Source organism: Copadichromis virginalis, linkage group LG10 (genome assembly GCF_057382275.1).
Source record: "Copadichromis virginalis isolate Kocher_CV1m ecotype Utaka linkage group LG10, C_Virginalis_male_GT1.1, whole genome shotgun sequence".
Lineage (NCBI taxonomy): Eukaryota > Metazoa > Chordata > Actinopteri > Cichliformes > Cichlidae > Copadichromis > Copadichromis virginalis.
Window position 1 is genome coordinate 30985805 of NC_140627.1, and position 16765 is coordinate 31002569.

A 16765-nucleotide genomic window follows, 5' to 3' on the forward strand; every position below is an offset into this window, starting at 1 on the left:
TCTCAGGTTCTGTATCAGGTCTTTGCTAAATTTAAGGACATGACTTTTAGATATCCTTCATGTGCTTTAGATGGTTTTTCAGGCCCGCCACTTCTTTTCTTTTCCCCCACTTGTCTGGTGCATTTTTTCTCCCTCTTCTTTTCTTTGAAGGACAAAGACACCATACCAAGATATTTCAAGTTTTTGCTCTTATTATCTTGTTGCTGCAAAAAGACTATTTTATACCTGTCAAACTGAGCCTTGGAAGAAATGATGTGGTTATTTTCCTTTTTGTTAAGCTGCTATTAACAAAATGCCCAAAGATACAATTGAACACTAGTTCTGAGTTCGCTGGTGTGTAGACACAGCATTGATTCATCCCTTAAATTATGTGCCATTTTCATGTTTGAATGATTCGTGGGTTAGAGTGAAGTGGCCTAACCATACATTATAATTGTAGTGTTTAAGGCTCGTCAGTAAACACTCGCAGGGTCTTTACCTTACAATATAAACCACCTTAAGGTGACCCTTGTTGTGATTTGGTGCAATATAAATAAAACAATTTAAACTGAAAAGGTCATGTTTAAGGACTGGACTGAAAATAAGTGGAAAAAAAATCGGCCAATACTCAAAGAAAAACTTTGAAAGACCTTCAGAAAAAGTGGAGAGCTATTTCTAAAGACTACTTTACAAATAGACTAATAACTTTGGCTCCTTGAAAAGCAAATGAGGAGTGAGTCAAGCATATGTAACTCAGGAAAACCAACATATGAAAGGCGTATACCATGACATGTTCTGTGTCTTAACTGGCTGAATTTGCAGTTTGTCTGCAAATCCACTTGCATTTCTTTCTTTATCCATGTCCTCTCTGCCTTAGGGAGGCTCATCAGACATTTTTAGCTGCTTTGTGACTTTCAGAGGCCTTGACAGTCACTGAGCACTGGCCTTCAACTGTGATCTCCTGAGATGGAGTCAAGCAGAGTTTCAGATGTAGAAAATTCACTTTCACTAGAGCAGCAATGGTGTTGGGATCCAGTCTGCTGTGCTGTGCACAACTAGTCTATTTTATGTCTGATAAGTATTTAAAACAACTATGGTGTGTGTCTGTGACAGTTTTGTTTTCAATTTGTGTTTTAAAGACCACAGTCTGTACACTAACTGTTAAATGGTTGTGCAAGGTTCTCTGTTTCATTGTAGGAGTGTCTGTCTCATCAAGACCTTTAAAAATCATATATAATAAATAAAGATGCTTAGAGCTGGGCTGGTCTTTGAGGGTTTAGCATGTTGTAAAATTAGAAAAACAGAAATGTTTTTAGGGTTAAAACACAATCAAAATGCTGATCATTGTTTTGAGTTTTCAGTAGCTTTAAAAGTCTCTGCTTTTGCTGTTTTAAACCATATTAAATGCTTGGCCTGCACAGAGATCAAACCAAAATCAAATTAACAGTAAGTCTAATCATCATGTCTACAACACATAGGCAGTTATTGTCTTTTTCTTTCTTTTTTCCATTTGGCAAAACCCCTAATATTTATCTCTTGCACCCAAGCGTTCAGCAAGGAAACTAGACTGAAGCTCCTGTTGTTCCGTTTTCAGGGTTTAGAAAAATGACAACATGACAGGCTATTTTAGCATTTTCACAGAGAGGGCGTTCCCTACTGGCTGGTCTTCTATTGCAAGTATGACTGCAGGACCCTTACGATTGGGTTATGCTTGGTGCAATGGCAGAAAGCCCTGCAGAAAATGGTGCTGTTGCAGTGCTGGCAACAACACAAACTACAAAACAAGGTAACAAAAGGAAATTGAACTAAAAGGCGACCGTGGCTCAGGGGGTTGGGAATCGCATCTGTAACCGAAAGGTCGCCGGTTCGATCCCTGGGCTCTCTGTCCTGGTCGTTGTGTCCCTGGGCAAGACACTTTACCCTACTTGCCTACTGGTGTTGGCCAGAGGGGCCGATGGCACGATATGGCAGCCTCGCTTCTGTCAGTCTGCCCCAGGGCAGCTGTGGCTACAACTGTAGCTTGCCTCCACCAGTGTATGAATGTGAGAGTGAATGAATAGTGGTATTGTAAAGCGCTTTGGGTGCCTTGAAAAGCGCTATATAAATCCAATCCATTATTATTATAAAAGAGAGTCTGAGTATGGCTTCCTGATTTAATGCATTTTATGTCAGAGTCTGATTGAAAGTGAGTAACTACATTGCATTAGAAGAAACATTTCTCTCCAACATGTAAATATCTGAATATTGCAAATAGTTTAACTACGTTTAGCGGAAGTCCAAAGTGTCACAACGGTGGCTCTAAGTCTTATTAAACTTTAGGTTTCTATATTGCCTGGCAGGCTCCCCTTCCACCAAATAAATATAGGCAAGCATATTCTTTAGTTCTTTTCCTTCTTAAACAGTTTTTGGTCTCCTGCAGCTTAAAATTGGTGCCACCTAGTTTAATATCTCCTGTACTTTTATTATACCACGAGTGCAAATGGAACATAAAAGATGGGGAAACAACACAGCTCTGTTTCCTTCCTCCTTCTCAGAGCTGAGCAGAAATGTCACATGAACAAACAACGAATTTTTGACTGACACAGGTTGCTTCTGAAGCTGACTATGTTTTTAAGAGCTATGAAGAAAAAATAAATCACAATAGCAAATCCTGATGATTCCCTCAGAAATTACTCTGAACAGTGAATTTAATCTTTTGTTACTACAGCTTGCTATTCAAAGCCGCTGTTGCACTTTTACCTTTGCGGTGTGCCTTCTGATCTTCCTGTTTTTGAACTCCGTCTCTGTCTGTCTCCTGTAAAAACAAGCATTGTTATTAGCCCTGCTGCTCCCACATTCCATGAATCTGCTGTAATTGAGACCTTGATCATCCCACACAAGACGACGCATCGATGGAAGGAGAGGGAGAAAGTTGAGGTCCAATTAGCAACTCTGCAGCAGCCCCACTCCCGGGACTTCCAGGTGGTCCCATGGATCTAATTTGGAGAAGACTTTGAGAACGCCAAAGTTATCTCAGCCAGTTTATGCAGAAGAATGTTCTCGCTGAAGAATGGTTTCCACATATTATTCATGCACTGAATACCTGCTCCTGCCAATCATTAGTTATTACTATTCTAGTGAGGTCCCAAAGTACAGTACTGCCAGAAGAATGCCAGAAATTTTACTGTTGAAAATCTTTTCTTTTCTTTTAAACTTGCACATTTATTTTATTGCATTTTTATCTAAAAAGGAAATAAGGCCTTGTCACTGGTAGGGTTGCCAACCGTCCCTTAAAATACGGAATCGTCCCGTATTTCGAAACAAAAGTACACGTCCCGTATTGAGCTAATAAGGGACGCACTTTGTCCCGTAATACAGTGAGAATCAAAAGTAGTCTATAAATGTTTATGGAATTAACACTTTGTTTGAAAACATAATTCCCAGCCCCTCTCCAGCTTTGTGACCAATGAGCTGACAGCACACTTATGACAATTCGAGTATGACAATTCAGATTACCGCTCATCTCATTGGTCGAGGAAAGGTCGCTTGCGGAGAAAATACCGGAAGACAACAGATGACCACAACAAGAAGCATGGCCAACAGGGGAACAAACGCCGACTCTGCGGTGCAAGTCTCGGATGACAGTACACCTAAAGCTGGGCAAACACTGTGCGATTTTTTTCAGTCACGTTATTCAGCTCCTGCTCAAACTGCACGATTGACTCGCAGGGGTTAGAAGTTCGTATGTCACGATGTACTCTCACACTATACCGCCCGATGCTCTGATGCGACCTGAGTGCTCACACTGTGCCTCCATAACATGAAGGTTATAACAGAAAATCTGTCGCTCGCTCTCTCTGTCTTTCACTCACACAGACACACAAACCACCACCATCAACTTTGCTAAATTGCTAATGAAAAACATGATCAGGCAGCTGTGATTGAGCAGCAGTGTAAATCCAACTATTTTCACGGTTGTTGTGGTCGTGATAATTTTGTGATGCCACATCGAAAAGGCTCGGATGAGCTTTCCAAAGTTCTACAAGTTGTGCCTCCATCGCTTGTGTCCAGATCACACGCTGCACAGCTGTGCTGCTCCGTCTTTTTCACCAACGTTTACGTGTTTGCGCGTGAGCAGTGTGAGCGGCTGTGGTGACACCCTCACGAGCGATTGATGATCGGGAGCTGGTCGTGAGGTGTTAATCACTTCTCGTTACCCCACGTATACTACACGACGCACGATGAAGGCCAAAATCGGTCCGATCACTCAAAAATCGGCTCAAAATGGGCCAAAAACCGCACAGTGTGAGCCCAGCATTAGAGCAGCAATGTTTGTTCCCCTCAGAGAAAGGGAAGAATGGGAAAAGGAAAACACCTGGCTGGAAAAAGTTAATATGGGCATGTGCAGTGAATATCAGCGCTATGTGGCCAGAAGTGTGATAATATAATTTATTTTGTGTAATAAACAACTGCAAGGATAGATGATTACAAATAGATGACTAATACATAAAAGTAATACATAGATGAATAATGATGATGAGTTATGATGCGTAATCATGGGAACAAGCGGGTTTACAAACAGGAGCAGCTGATTAGCATTAGAAAAGCTGAAATAATACCTCAACTGAAGCCAATTGTACTAAATGCACTAAATGTGCACTGTTACAAGAATATTTTTCTTTCTATTGTTTTCTATTATTTTAAGTTAAGCAGGACAGAGTTCTTTTAAAGAAAGATTTACTTATATTCTCAAAAGTTAAGCATGACAGGCTTCTGTTTAAGAAAGAGACCTGTTTTATGTGTTAATGTTGTCATTTTGAGCTAAAAATAAATGGCTAAATGATCATTTGTTTCACATGTGTTCATATCACAAAGAATAGAATATGCATCTACTTAAATCAACTTCAAGTCAAATGGTTAAAAAAATAATTTCACACACAAAAAAAGAGCTAGAAAATTCACCACACTGGGAAGGGTGAAGACAACTGGGTCGCCCGGCCCTGGCCACGAGGTGTCCCTTATTTATTTTTCAGGGAGTTGGCAACCCTAGTCACTGGTAACATCGCCTGAGTCTGTATCTGGTCCAATTCTGTCAGTTTGAGTGTATCTGCACTGTAATTTTCAGTAAATGTCTAAAAAAGTTGGAACAGAAGTAACTGTTGTCAGTGAGGCAGAATTATATAGTATTTATCAAGCAAGTCCAGGCACATTTTGCCCAATCTGCCATTTCTCTAAGAAAGTGCCAACTTAATTGTATATCCCTAAGCAACAATCACATTGGCTCATAATGGGAATATCTCTTGTGAAAATATACAGATATGCAGAAAAAAATCTGTAGAAAATGTCCGTTTCAACTTACAGAGTGCCAGAGCCTTTTTGTGTGTGTGTGTTTCATTGTATGATAACTAAATTTCAAGGAGGAATTGTTTGGGGAAAAAATAGAGAAATATTTAAAAGGAAAGAGTATTAAAGTCTTAATTGAGGGTAGATGGCAAAGTGAAAGTCTTGCTTTCCAAGTTCTAAATAAGTTCATATTACTCCTTATAGCTATTAGTTTTATTTTTGATGCGCCCCGAGGTCATAGCAAATTAGAACAAACATCCTAACGAGTGATTTTGCAGAACTACATTCTATTTATAGAGTTGCTAATTATTTGGCATTATTGCAGGCAAACCAGCCAATGAAATGGATGAAACTAATCCTGACTGGGTTCCAACACTACACATGAGTTCTGTTTTTCCAGCAGTGTATCTAATAGCGGTGACAACTCCAGACTAGTAGGTGGAACTTTTCTTTTTTGAGGACGGCTTCTTTTGCCTTTCACTACAGATGGTCTGTTTATGTTTTGATCGAGAGACTTTTTGGAGGCAGCTACCTTGTCAGATGACCGAACCACCTCAGCTGGCTCCTTTCAATTCGAAGGAGCTGCGGCTCTACTCTGAGCCCCTCCCGAACTTCTCAACCTATCTCTAAGGGAGAGGCCAGCCACCCTTCGGAGGAAGCCCATTTGCGCCGCTTGTATCCGCGGTGTCATTCTTTCGGTCACTACCCACAGCTCGTGACCATAGGTGAGGGTGGGGACGTAGATCGACCGGTGAATTGAGAGCTTCGCTTTTACACTCAGCTCTCTCTTCACCACAACAGACCAATACAGCATCCACATCACTGCAGCCGCAGCACCAATGCGTCTTTAAGTACTTTCAAATCTATTTATCACAATTTGAACAACGAACACGTTTAAAAAGTTAACACATACATGTCATTTTTATTTTTTATATATCCATCTATAGAACGCTGCATGTTATGTTCTAAATCTGCCTGTTCTCTCTCAGAAACCTGCCTGCAGAAAATGAACCTAAAGTATGTAATGCAAGGATGTCATCACTTTCAAGATGGAATAAGCATGAAGTTCAACTTTAAGTGACAATTATGGACACCTAATATGATAAGGAGATTCTGCAGTTCATTAATCAATGTATAAAACTACTATAGAACATATTTCTAGTGACACAGGACACAAACACAGAAGCAAGATATATAATTAGGATTATTTATAATAAATATGAATAAAACATTGCAATTTCTTTAACCAGAGAGAATAACTAAATCCTTCAGGACAATGTCACTTTAATGCACCGAACAAGCTATGTTATGTCATCCATCATGTGTTCTCCCACATGTTCTCACTGTAATTTCCCCCTCACCAATTTATGCTTGCACTAATCAATCTGAATGTTTGGGGGGAGTGGGGAAATCAAACGCATTTTACTTGCAGTACTCAAGCTGTACTCACAACGTGGAGGCTTAAAAATAGCAGACAAGGTGCAAAAATACATCAGGGTAAGTAAATGGTGGTCGGTCTTTGGGGTTTTGTCCCGATTTGTGATTGAGGTGTGAGACAAACGACCACTGGTCCAAGTGCGTCAAAACAATGATTTATTAAACACATGTGTGGGAAGATACACATCACTACATTGTCAACACAGATCTCCCGTCAAAGCATGCTTTCAGAATAGTTTTATTATGTCAGGGTTCACGCCTCTTCTCACGTCAGAAAGAATATCACATGCATAGGTTATAATTAATGACAGTTAAACAAGTTTCCGTGTTCAACAACATTCTGTCCTGTATAGTTGTCTGACTTCTCCAGATGTTTCCTGTAGACTTATTCATGGCATGCTTATCTTTAACACCTTCCGCATCACTAGTTGCTAAGCAGAAACAAAGCAAGATGTGTTTTCACCTTTACCCTAGAAAGTTTACTTAATGTCTGTGTGTGTGTAAGCGTGTTGTGCATTCATTCACAGCACTCCAAGTCATTCCTACAATATATCAGTTCAGACCATCACGCTGAACGAAGCTTCTGACCTTCTGAGGACTGAGTGCTTAACAACTCTTTCATGAGCACTTATGCAATGTGTGTAATAACATGATAAAAACTATATGTTTAATAAATGGAATAAATGTTTTCATCAAATGCCGCTGCTCAAAGTGTAATAAAAAGGATATAAAAGAATAAACATGAAAGTACCACCTCTTTCCATCCAGACGCTATCTGTCTCTATACCATCCTTTTTCTTTTGAGCTGCTTTTAAGCATGGTTCGTAGCAATCTTCCTTCCAACACAATTTGTTTTGATTGGTGGCCTTCAAAAATGGCGCCGTGCTCCCACAATACATTGTGCCATTATGTCACTTCCAAAGCCCTATACAATTGCTTATCCCAGCTGAGAGGCAGGGTGTTCCCTGTTTAGGCTGCCACCGTCACAGGGCTAACAAACAGAAGGCAGATGTGAGAATCACCAATTCACCTAACCAGTACAACATGCAAACTCCACAGAAAGGTAAAAAGTTCCAGCCCACATCCATTTTGCAGCATAGTTGGAGTGCTAGCATTTGCACCACTCTGATCTTAGACTAGTATATACTGCAATCACTTCTTATTGCAGAGGTAACTCATGTACATTAAAGGTTTATGGTAAAACAATGTGATCTACTATATAACAACAATGGTTTTCCAACCACAGAGTCAGTCACGTGATTCTTTTTTCTTTTCTTCTTAGTGGGGGGGTGTCCTTACAATAAACGCTCACTGTCTCCCTAAAATTCTTTCCCTTGCAGCGTCACTTCTTTTCACTAGGCTTCCTAAAATATATCTTTATCAGTAAAGCAGTTAAGGAAATCTGCCTCATCTGAAGTTTTATTTTTTAGAGAATTAAAAGCACCCCTTGAGCTACGCTAATCTCAACTCTGGCAGTGCAAGCATCGTCTCATCAAATGAACTAAAAAGGATTTACAATTTCCCCATTTGAAATAGTGTATGAGTCAGACTCGGTCTGCTGCTTTACAGAAATGCAATACAGATTGAAAGCTCGTCTCACTTTGTAGCTTAAGTAGTTCAAGTTTAATAAGTAGTGTCTTTCTTCAGATCAAAGCCGTAGGTTGTGCCTTAGCCTCAGCTTGTACTCAAACCTTTTCTTCGTGTCTTTTCGTGCTCTTTTTATTCTATGTAATGCTTTCTTTATGACAACAGCTTGCATCACACTCACATGTTTTTCCAGTTGCGCAAATGGTTCACCTTATTGTTTCTCACCTTTCCTTTGTCCTTGGGTGTTTTTTCACCTTCACATAAAAATTCACAAAAAAGAAAACAGAAACTGATATTCTTCCTTTTAAAAAAAAACAACAGCTCTTCATCATGTGCTGAGTGAGCTCCTTTCCACCTTTTATCCATGTCAGATTTCTCTTTCTGCTAATTCACTGCCTTCATTAACATTCACTGTGTTCAACCTAGATCATCTATGACTCCCCCCGCCCCCTGTCCTTCTTTCTCCCCAACCAAAGCAGATCTTTTTACTTTTAAGAATAACACAAAGAATGTGCTCCTCTGAGGTCTGCTTCTATCTTTCATTGAAAGTAGCTTCCTTTTCTCCTTGTCTGCACTTTGGATGAAAATTGTTAAAAAAAAAAAAAAAAAAATAGAACCGTTGCTCTTGCAATCTCCCTTTCCCCCTGAAATCCCTGACCTACTAAAGTGGGCCCATTGGAGCCAAGTCTATAATATATACTTAAAGCAGGAAATTGGATTATATGATTGCAGGACTGTATCCTGAGCTATGTCTCCTCCTTCTTTCAGCTGCTCCTTCTCTGTAGTGAGTTACATGAGAAACTCGAGAGTCCCCAGTGGAAGACATGGAAGTCCTTCAGTCAGACACACAGCAAGCAGATCAGCTCAGTGCTGCTCGGGGAGGGTTCATCATCCTCTATCATCATCCTCTGCTGCTGGACATGCTTGACAGGATCAGAGGGGAGCATCTCCCTGGGTCTCATCACAGACATCAGGAACTGTGCTACTCTTTAGTGTTTGCAGGGTTTCAGCTGTTTGATACTGCTTGAGCTTTCATGCATATGGCAAAAAAATGGACTTTCTGTAGCGCTCATGCTGTATCCCAGTGTCACATGATATGCAAACTGTGCAGAACGTATTGCATACTGGTACTTTTTCTGCTTAGGATACATGAAATCTGTTCATTACTGCCTAAACAGGCAGTAACAAGATACTTTTAAATTCAGGTAAAACTGAGGTTTTTTTGCCTGGTCCTAAAAATCTTAAAAGATGGTGTCTACCCGATGCTTAGTCTGGATGGCATTACCTTGGCTGTAAGTCATTTTTGACCAGAATAAGTCCTTAATATAAGGTAAGAGATAAGACAAACCGTCCATTAGTCCCACATGTGGGAAATGGATTGTGTTAAATCAGAAAGTGGACATTGCAAAGTTACAGCAGCAAAACTTAAGAAAAACAATGTAATAAGATAAGATAAGATAAGATAGAACTTTATTAATCCCTCGGGTGGGGTCCTCTGGGAAATTCGATTTCCAAAAAAGCACAGCACCGACAGAAGTTACAGAGTTACAGAATATTATATATATATATATATATACACACACACACACACACACACACACACACACACACACACACATATATAAATACAGAGACAATATAAATAAAATATACGAAGGGGATAAATAGAATAAATAGGAATAAAAAAAAAATAGGATAAAATAAAAAGAATAACATACTTTATGCAATAGAATAAAATACTACGTGGTCAAAAAATAAATAAAATTACACTTAGTGTTATTGCACATGCGTGGTTGTGTGTCTGGTCAGCTGCAAAGTCTTTGTTGTGGAGTCTGACAGCAGGAAGGAAAGACCTGTGGAATCTCTCCGTCCCACATCATGGGTGCCATAAACTGCCGCTGAAGGAGCTGCTCAGTGCTGTCAGTCTCCTGCATGGGGTGGGAGATGTTTTCCAGCAGTGATGACAGCTTAGCCTCCATTCTCCTGTCACTCACCACCTCCACTGGGTCCGTAGGGCATCCTAGAAGAGAGCCAGCCCTCCGGATCAGCATGTTCAGTCTCTTCCTGTCCCCAGCAGAGATGCTGCTGCCTCAGCAGACCACACTGTAAGGCCACCACAGAGTCATAGGTCTTCAGGAGTGGGCCCTTCACTCCAAAAGACCCGAGCCTCTGCAGCAGGTACAGCCTGCGCTTCCCTTTTCTGTAGAGAGCATCTGAATTGTGAGTCCAGTCCAGTTTATTTTTTTAGAATAACACCAAGGTACCTGTAGCTATTCACAGCCTCAATGGCCATACCTTGGATGTTTAGTGGTTGCAGTGATGTTGCGCCTGCGTAAGACTACCACAAGCTCCTTGGTTTTTCCAGTGTTGCTCTTGTGACCCGTAGGAGGTACCTATTTCAATAGGATGGAGTCGTAGGCATACAGTCCACAAGGGTTTAATGTTGATACAAAAATAAAATTGAACATGTAACAGTATGTAACCCAGTAGAGAAAACCACTTTTGTTGTTATTCTTTCTTGGTTTCTTTTTATTTGTATAAATGTATTTCCATTCTTTTATTTTGAAAAGAAACATTTATTTTGAAAAAAGGAAGTGTGATCCTCCAGCAAACTTTACTTTTCTATTGCCTTTTTCATTGGTTGAAAGTAGTTTTAGCCCCCTCTTCTAAAACACCAGACTATCATTTCACATGAGCTAGGTCTTTTCTCACGTGGAAGTAGATGAGACAGGCCACGGATAGCTCGTGCGGAATTTTCTTTTTTTTTTTTTTTTCTTTTTTTTTTTTCTCTCTCGTGCGGAATTTTCTAACATTTTGGCTAGGTTTTTTTTCCTTGTTCGTGTGGAAGGAACTACGATTTTGGATTACGTTGGATTCTCTCCGGATGGAGATGGCGAGCCTGAGCCCGGACTGAACTTTGCAGAGGAACTTACTGTTCTTCCTCGATGGAGACTTTGAAGTGGTAACACACAAACGAAAGAGAAAAAGAACTAGACTAAGAATTTTTGACATGACGAATGACCAAAGACAAAAAGACAATTGAACATTGAGCTCAAAGGGACTATTTTTGTTTTGCCAGCTTATTCTTATAATTGTTATTATTACCATTACTACTGTCAATGTGGAATTTGTGTCTTATTTCATTTTTGTGCAAAATAATAACCGTTGCTGCTCAAATTCCTGTCTCCAGCCATTTCACATTCTGTATTCGCCTCACTTTCTATTGTAGCCCTGCCGAACCTAGCAACTCGTCCGTAGTTTGGCTGTCCTAAACTATTTAAAATGAGTCAGTGGTTACAAGTAGCACCAAAAACTATTAATAACTCTACATTATTAAATATGGTTAACACTGTAAAATTGTATGATTGTAAGTGGGGAGACAGGATAAGTGCTGCGGGCACCCGTGCTTATAAAAAAAACAAAAACAAAAAAACAGGCTCCCCTATCAGGGGCAGGTCCCAGTCTCAGGTCTCACCTGTCACAATCTGGAGGTAGTTCTGCTGGCACCAGTCCACAACGCCTTGGGTCAATTCTGTGTACTCCTTGTCGTCCCCATTAGTGATGAGGCCGACTATTTCAGAGTCATCAGAGAACTTCTACCACAACTCCACCCAGTGCTTCCTGCAGAAGTCTGCAGTGTAGATGGTGAAGAGGAACGAAGCCAGAACCATTCCCTGTGGGGCCCCTGTACTGCAGACGACCCTGTCGGACACACAGCCCTGAGTTCTCACATACTGTTGTCGGTCGGTGAGGTAGTCCAGTGTCCATATTGTCAGGTGATGGTCCACTCCTGAGTTCTCCAGCTTGTCAAAGGCCTGGAGTTCGACACCCATGTTTTAGGATCTTTACTTTAGAACAGGGGTGGGCAACTCCAGGCCTCAAGGGTCCTCCAGGTCTTAGATATCACCCTGGGTCAACACACCTGAATCAAATCATTAGTTCATTACCAGGCCTCTGGAGAACTACAAGACATGTTGAGGGGGTAATTTCGCCATTTAAATTAACTTGTCTAAGAACCTAAATACTCAGTTCCTGTGTAACCTTTTATCTTTTCAGATCTTGACACTGTTTTGTTTCTGTTTTTTGTTTTTAATTAACCTGGCTGTGTTGAACATCTGTTGTAGTATCTGGTTATCTTTGCTTGTATCACTTGACAAACCCTAAAACCCCACAGAGATAAATAAGAGACATTATAGATCGTCATCACGCGGTCATCTGATAAAGACCAAAAAACTATAAATCACTAATCTTGAGAAACCTTGATCATCACAACAACCCCAAGCATTTTAAAAAAAAGTGATGTATTATTTAAAATTGTCTCAGTCCTGGTTCAGTGACCGAGTGTTTTGTGTAATAATTAATCTTTGATTTCATCATGGTTTATCATTACTAGTCTTTTGGTTTATGATTCTGTATTTCTAGCTCTCTAGTTCTTGGGTTTTGTTCCTGTTCCTCTTGTGTTTAATGTAGGTTTAGTTCTGTCTTCATGTTTATTTTCTTGTTCTTCAGTCAGTCGTGTCTCATGTTGTTGCTCGTGTCCCTGTGCTTCATGTGCTTCCTGTTTTATTCTGATATTCCCTGTCCTGAGTGCAGTGTATTTAGTATGCTTCCCTTTGTCTGGTTATGTTTGATTACTCCCAGCTGTGCTGTCCTGCTGTGTCTCATTCCCTCATCACTCCCGTGTGTATTTATGCCTTGTGTTGTCCTCTGCCCTTTGTTGATCATACTCTCAGTATGCTGTGTGGGGTTGTTTTGTTTGTTTTTCTTACACGCGCCTCATAGTTTTCTAGCTCTGTTTCCCAGTTTAGTTCCTTAGCTTCCCAGTGTCTTTGTGTTTTGATTTTAACTCGTATTTTTAGTTCCTCGCTTTCGGTGTTGTTTTCTGTATGTTTGCTGCTGCAACCTTTAGTTCACCCTTGCATTTATGAGTCCTGCATTTGGGTCCTACGTCCTGCCTGCCACACAGCAAACCATGACACAAATGGTATTCATTTTACCGTTCTGTGTGCTCTCCGAGCTGTGCATCATACGGTGGTGTTTGTTAAGCAGCTGCATATATCAAATATTTCTGTTTTAGCAGATATTTCTTGAGCTACATCACACGTAAAGCATTAAGTAAATAAAAGCATTTGTGAAAATATCAAACTTCCATCCCATTTGAAATCAAACCTTTGGACACAACCTTCTTTCGTTCAGAATGAGTTGCCATGGTGATTTCACCTGACTGAAAGAGAACCACCTGTGTGACACTGAAACTCTGACCCAAAGCTCAACATTGCTCATAACCCATTAATCTTGCTTTGTGGTACAACCCTCAGATCAAGTATACTCCACTTAAATGAATCTTTTGTATGTCTCTACTACAGTAAAGCCTGCAGTTCTTCAATATTCTTGTAGCATCCAGAGTGAACATGTCTGTTCTGGGTTGCAGGAGTAAATTATGGATGATAAAATTTAATGCAAAAAAAACACACAATGCGAAGCTCAAAATGTCAGAATTAATGTTTTGTTTTGTTTCTTTTATATTCACTTATGTTTATAGATTTGCTGGTTTGGTTGTGTTTTATTTCCCTTCAGGTTTCATTTCAATACCAAAGCTGCAATAACAAATACCAACTGGGTAACCTGGTTTTTGACTCTTTGTGGTAACAGACGGTAGTGTAGAGTGTTGCTGTCCTTGCTGTAAACAAAGGGAAGATTTTAAGGTACATTTTTTAGCAGCATTTTTAGCCTTAACAAGAGAAGCTAATCACTGTATATGGAAAAACGGCAGCAATAAATAAATTTGTTTAAAATCATTAAATGGAAACAGGGATGTCTTATTATAAAATAGCAGAATTACAGTGCTACGCATTTTCAGTATTTTTCTATATTATTTATTTTGTTTATTATGCGTTTATATATATCACTTTAGCTGAAAATATTTGCATGTTTGAGACTTCAAAAGCCCCTGATCTAAAATCAAATAATATGTCATAGAATATTTTCAGAATTCAAATGTATTAATTTTAAGTTTGTCAGTCAAAAAAAATCTGTTCTGTCACATTTTGTCAGACTTACTGCATAGCTGTGACCAAGGCAGAGACTATTGACATGGTCAGGATTTCCAAAACATAAGCAAGCAACACAAGTGAATCCATATGGTGATTTCAAATATCCACTAAATTAAAGAATTACATGTTTCTTCATAGTCTAAATAATTCCTCATGCTTCAGAAGTTCAAAATAATTTAAAAAAGTAGGGTAGCTGAAAAATTCATTTTCACAAAGCTAAAAATATGGCAGCTCATTAAAAGTGCATGTTTTCATATGTGGAGTTTGTTTTCCCCAAACGGGGAGGACATACAGTAATATGCTTCACATACGGTGAATGAAAATATCTGTAGGTTTGCTTTAACACACTGACGTTACGCTCTTCTCGTCATCACACGTTTCATTATTTAGAACATCTGTGTGGCCAGTTATAACAGTTGCAGTGAATTCCAGTGACGGTTCAAAAAAAGACCCCAAATTTAACCAAAACATCCAAAAAAATATCAAAACTTCAGTCAAATCCCGCTTCTGTGCACTTGTCTTGTTCGCCCCACTACAAACACATTTTTCACTTCTGTTTTTTTCTAGAACCGAGGACTTTGACATCCACATAACCTCATGGCATATGTTGTCATCTCAATGTGACAAAATCAAATCTGGCTGTATGAGATACTGAAATCACTACAGACAAGCTAAAGGCTTCCCTTAGACCTTGTTGTTCACAAGGTGAGCTTACCCATGGGTGCTACAGGCTGTACACGCTTATTAGTCCGACGCTGCTTCTTTCAAACCTACAGTGCAGCAAGTGCACTCCTGAGTCAGCGGAAGCAGTCACACTGTGTCCCCGCCGACTTATCTTACCCACTGGCACTGCCAGCTGCCAGAATTTAACAAGCAGACAGAGACAAGTTTGGATGTGGTTTGGGACCATTTACCCTCCTGGTGCTTTACACAACTAGGTCAGTGAGCTAAAGACTGCTAGAGCTCCTTCAGCAAATAACACCCTGTGGAGGAAAGAATGACTGAATCCATCCAAACGCATGAAAACAAGCTAGATATGATAAAAAAAATAGATTGCCCAAAAACTGCCATTAACAGCTTCATACCAAATGAAAAGAGGTAGCCTATATTGTCTCCACTGTCTATCCAGCACTAGAATTTGAAAGGTATTAACATCTTAATGTGTGTGTGTGTGTGTGTGTGTGTGTGTGTGTGTGTGTGTGTGTGTGTGTGTGTGTGTGTGTGTGTGTGTGTGTGTGTGTCTGACATAAAAATTTCATGCTAGTTTTTCATGTTACTAGCAAGTAACTTGACCCCTTGAGTGAAAGTGACATGTTTTCATAAGTTATAACAAGTTAACACGCCAGGCCAGAGGCTACAGTTTGGGGAAGGCCTCATTACGGATCAGCAGCAGCTGAACCAGAGGGAACAAAACAAAGGGCAGGTGTGGCACAGGAAAGAGAGTGTATGGGGTGTGGTCTGCATCCTGACCTTCACAAAAATGATCTCCAGTAAGAAATTATCCTGAGATTTTAAAAGTACAATGGGTGGCAGAGGCTTCCGCTAGCATGTATTGGTCCCTGTTCTTGGAAACAGCTTCCAGTCTGTGTTTGAGAGACTGACCTCCATTCTACTTTCCTTCTTGACAAAATTTAGTTAGACATGGTCCTGTGGCCTTGAACTATCCCTTCATTATGCATCTATTATCTCACACTGCTTAATGACCAGCCATGATGCAGTTGCACCTTCTGTTTAGTCCCCTCTCTTCAGCTCTCCATGCATTTATATGTCACTATTACATGCTATTAACCTTGTCTTTATTTTTTGTCCTGTAGTGCTGCTTTGACCCCTCTGTCTCCCCGTTCCTTTCTGTAGGTAAGCGTTTATTATGCTGGCTGTCATCTCTCTGTGCTCATCTTCGCTCCCTTTGTCTCCCAAAACCAGCTGCTGCATTGGTTTTGTCCTTGTACCTAAAAAAAGAGAGAAATGCAAACAAAATCAAAAACCAAACATGCACAGCTCGGACCAAATGTCATGATTAACTTTGGGTTAGTCAAAGTCAGCTTTATTGTCAAAAACCATATCAGGAAATTGAAATTGCAGTGCTCCCACGGCCCTCAGTGTACACCAAAACAATATAAAGATAAAAATAAAATAAAAGTATTTTATATACAACGCGATACATTACAATACAAGCTTACATAAACAACAGTGTCTAACACAATAAGAGTGCTTGTGGGTGAGAGTTCGTGTGCAAGTAGGGGTGGGTGGGGCAGTCAGTGAAAAGACAATGGTGGAGGTTTGTATGTTTTGTATGTGTTGAGGGGTGGGGGTTCAGAGGGAACAGGCAATGCAGGTCTGGAGTTTGCGTGTGAGAGTCGAGGGGGACAGAACAGGGAGTGAATTCA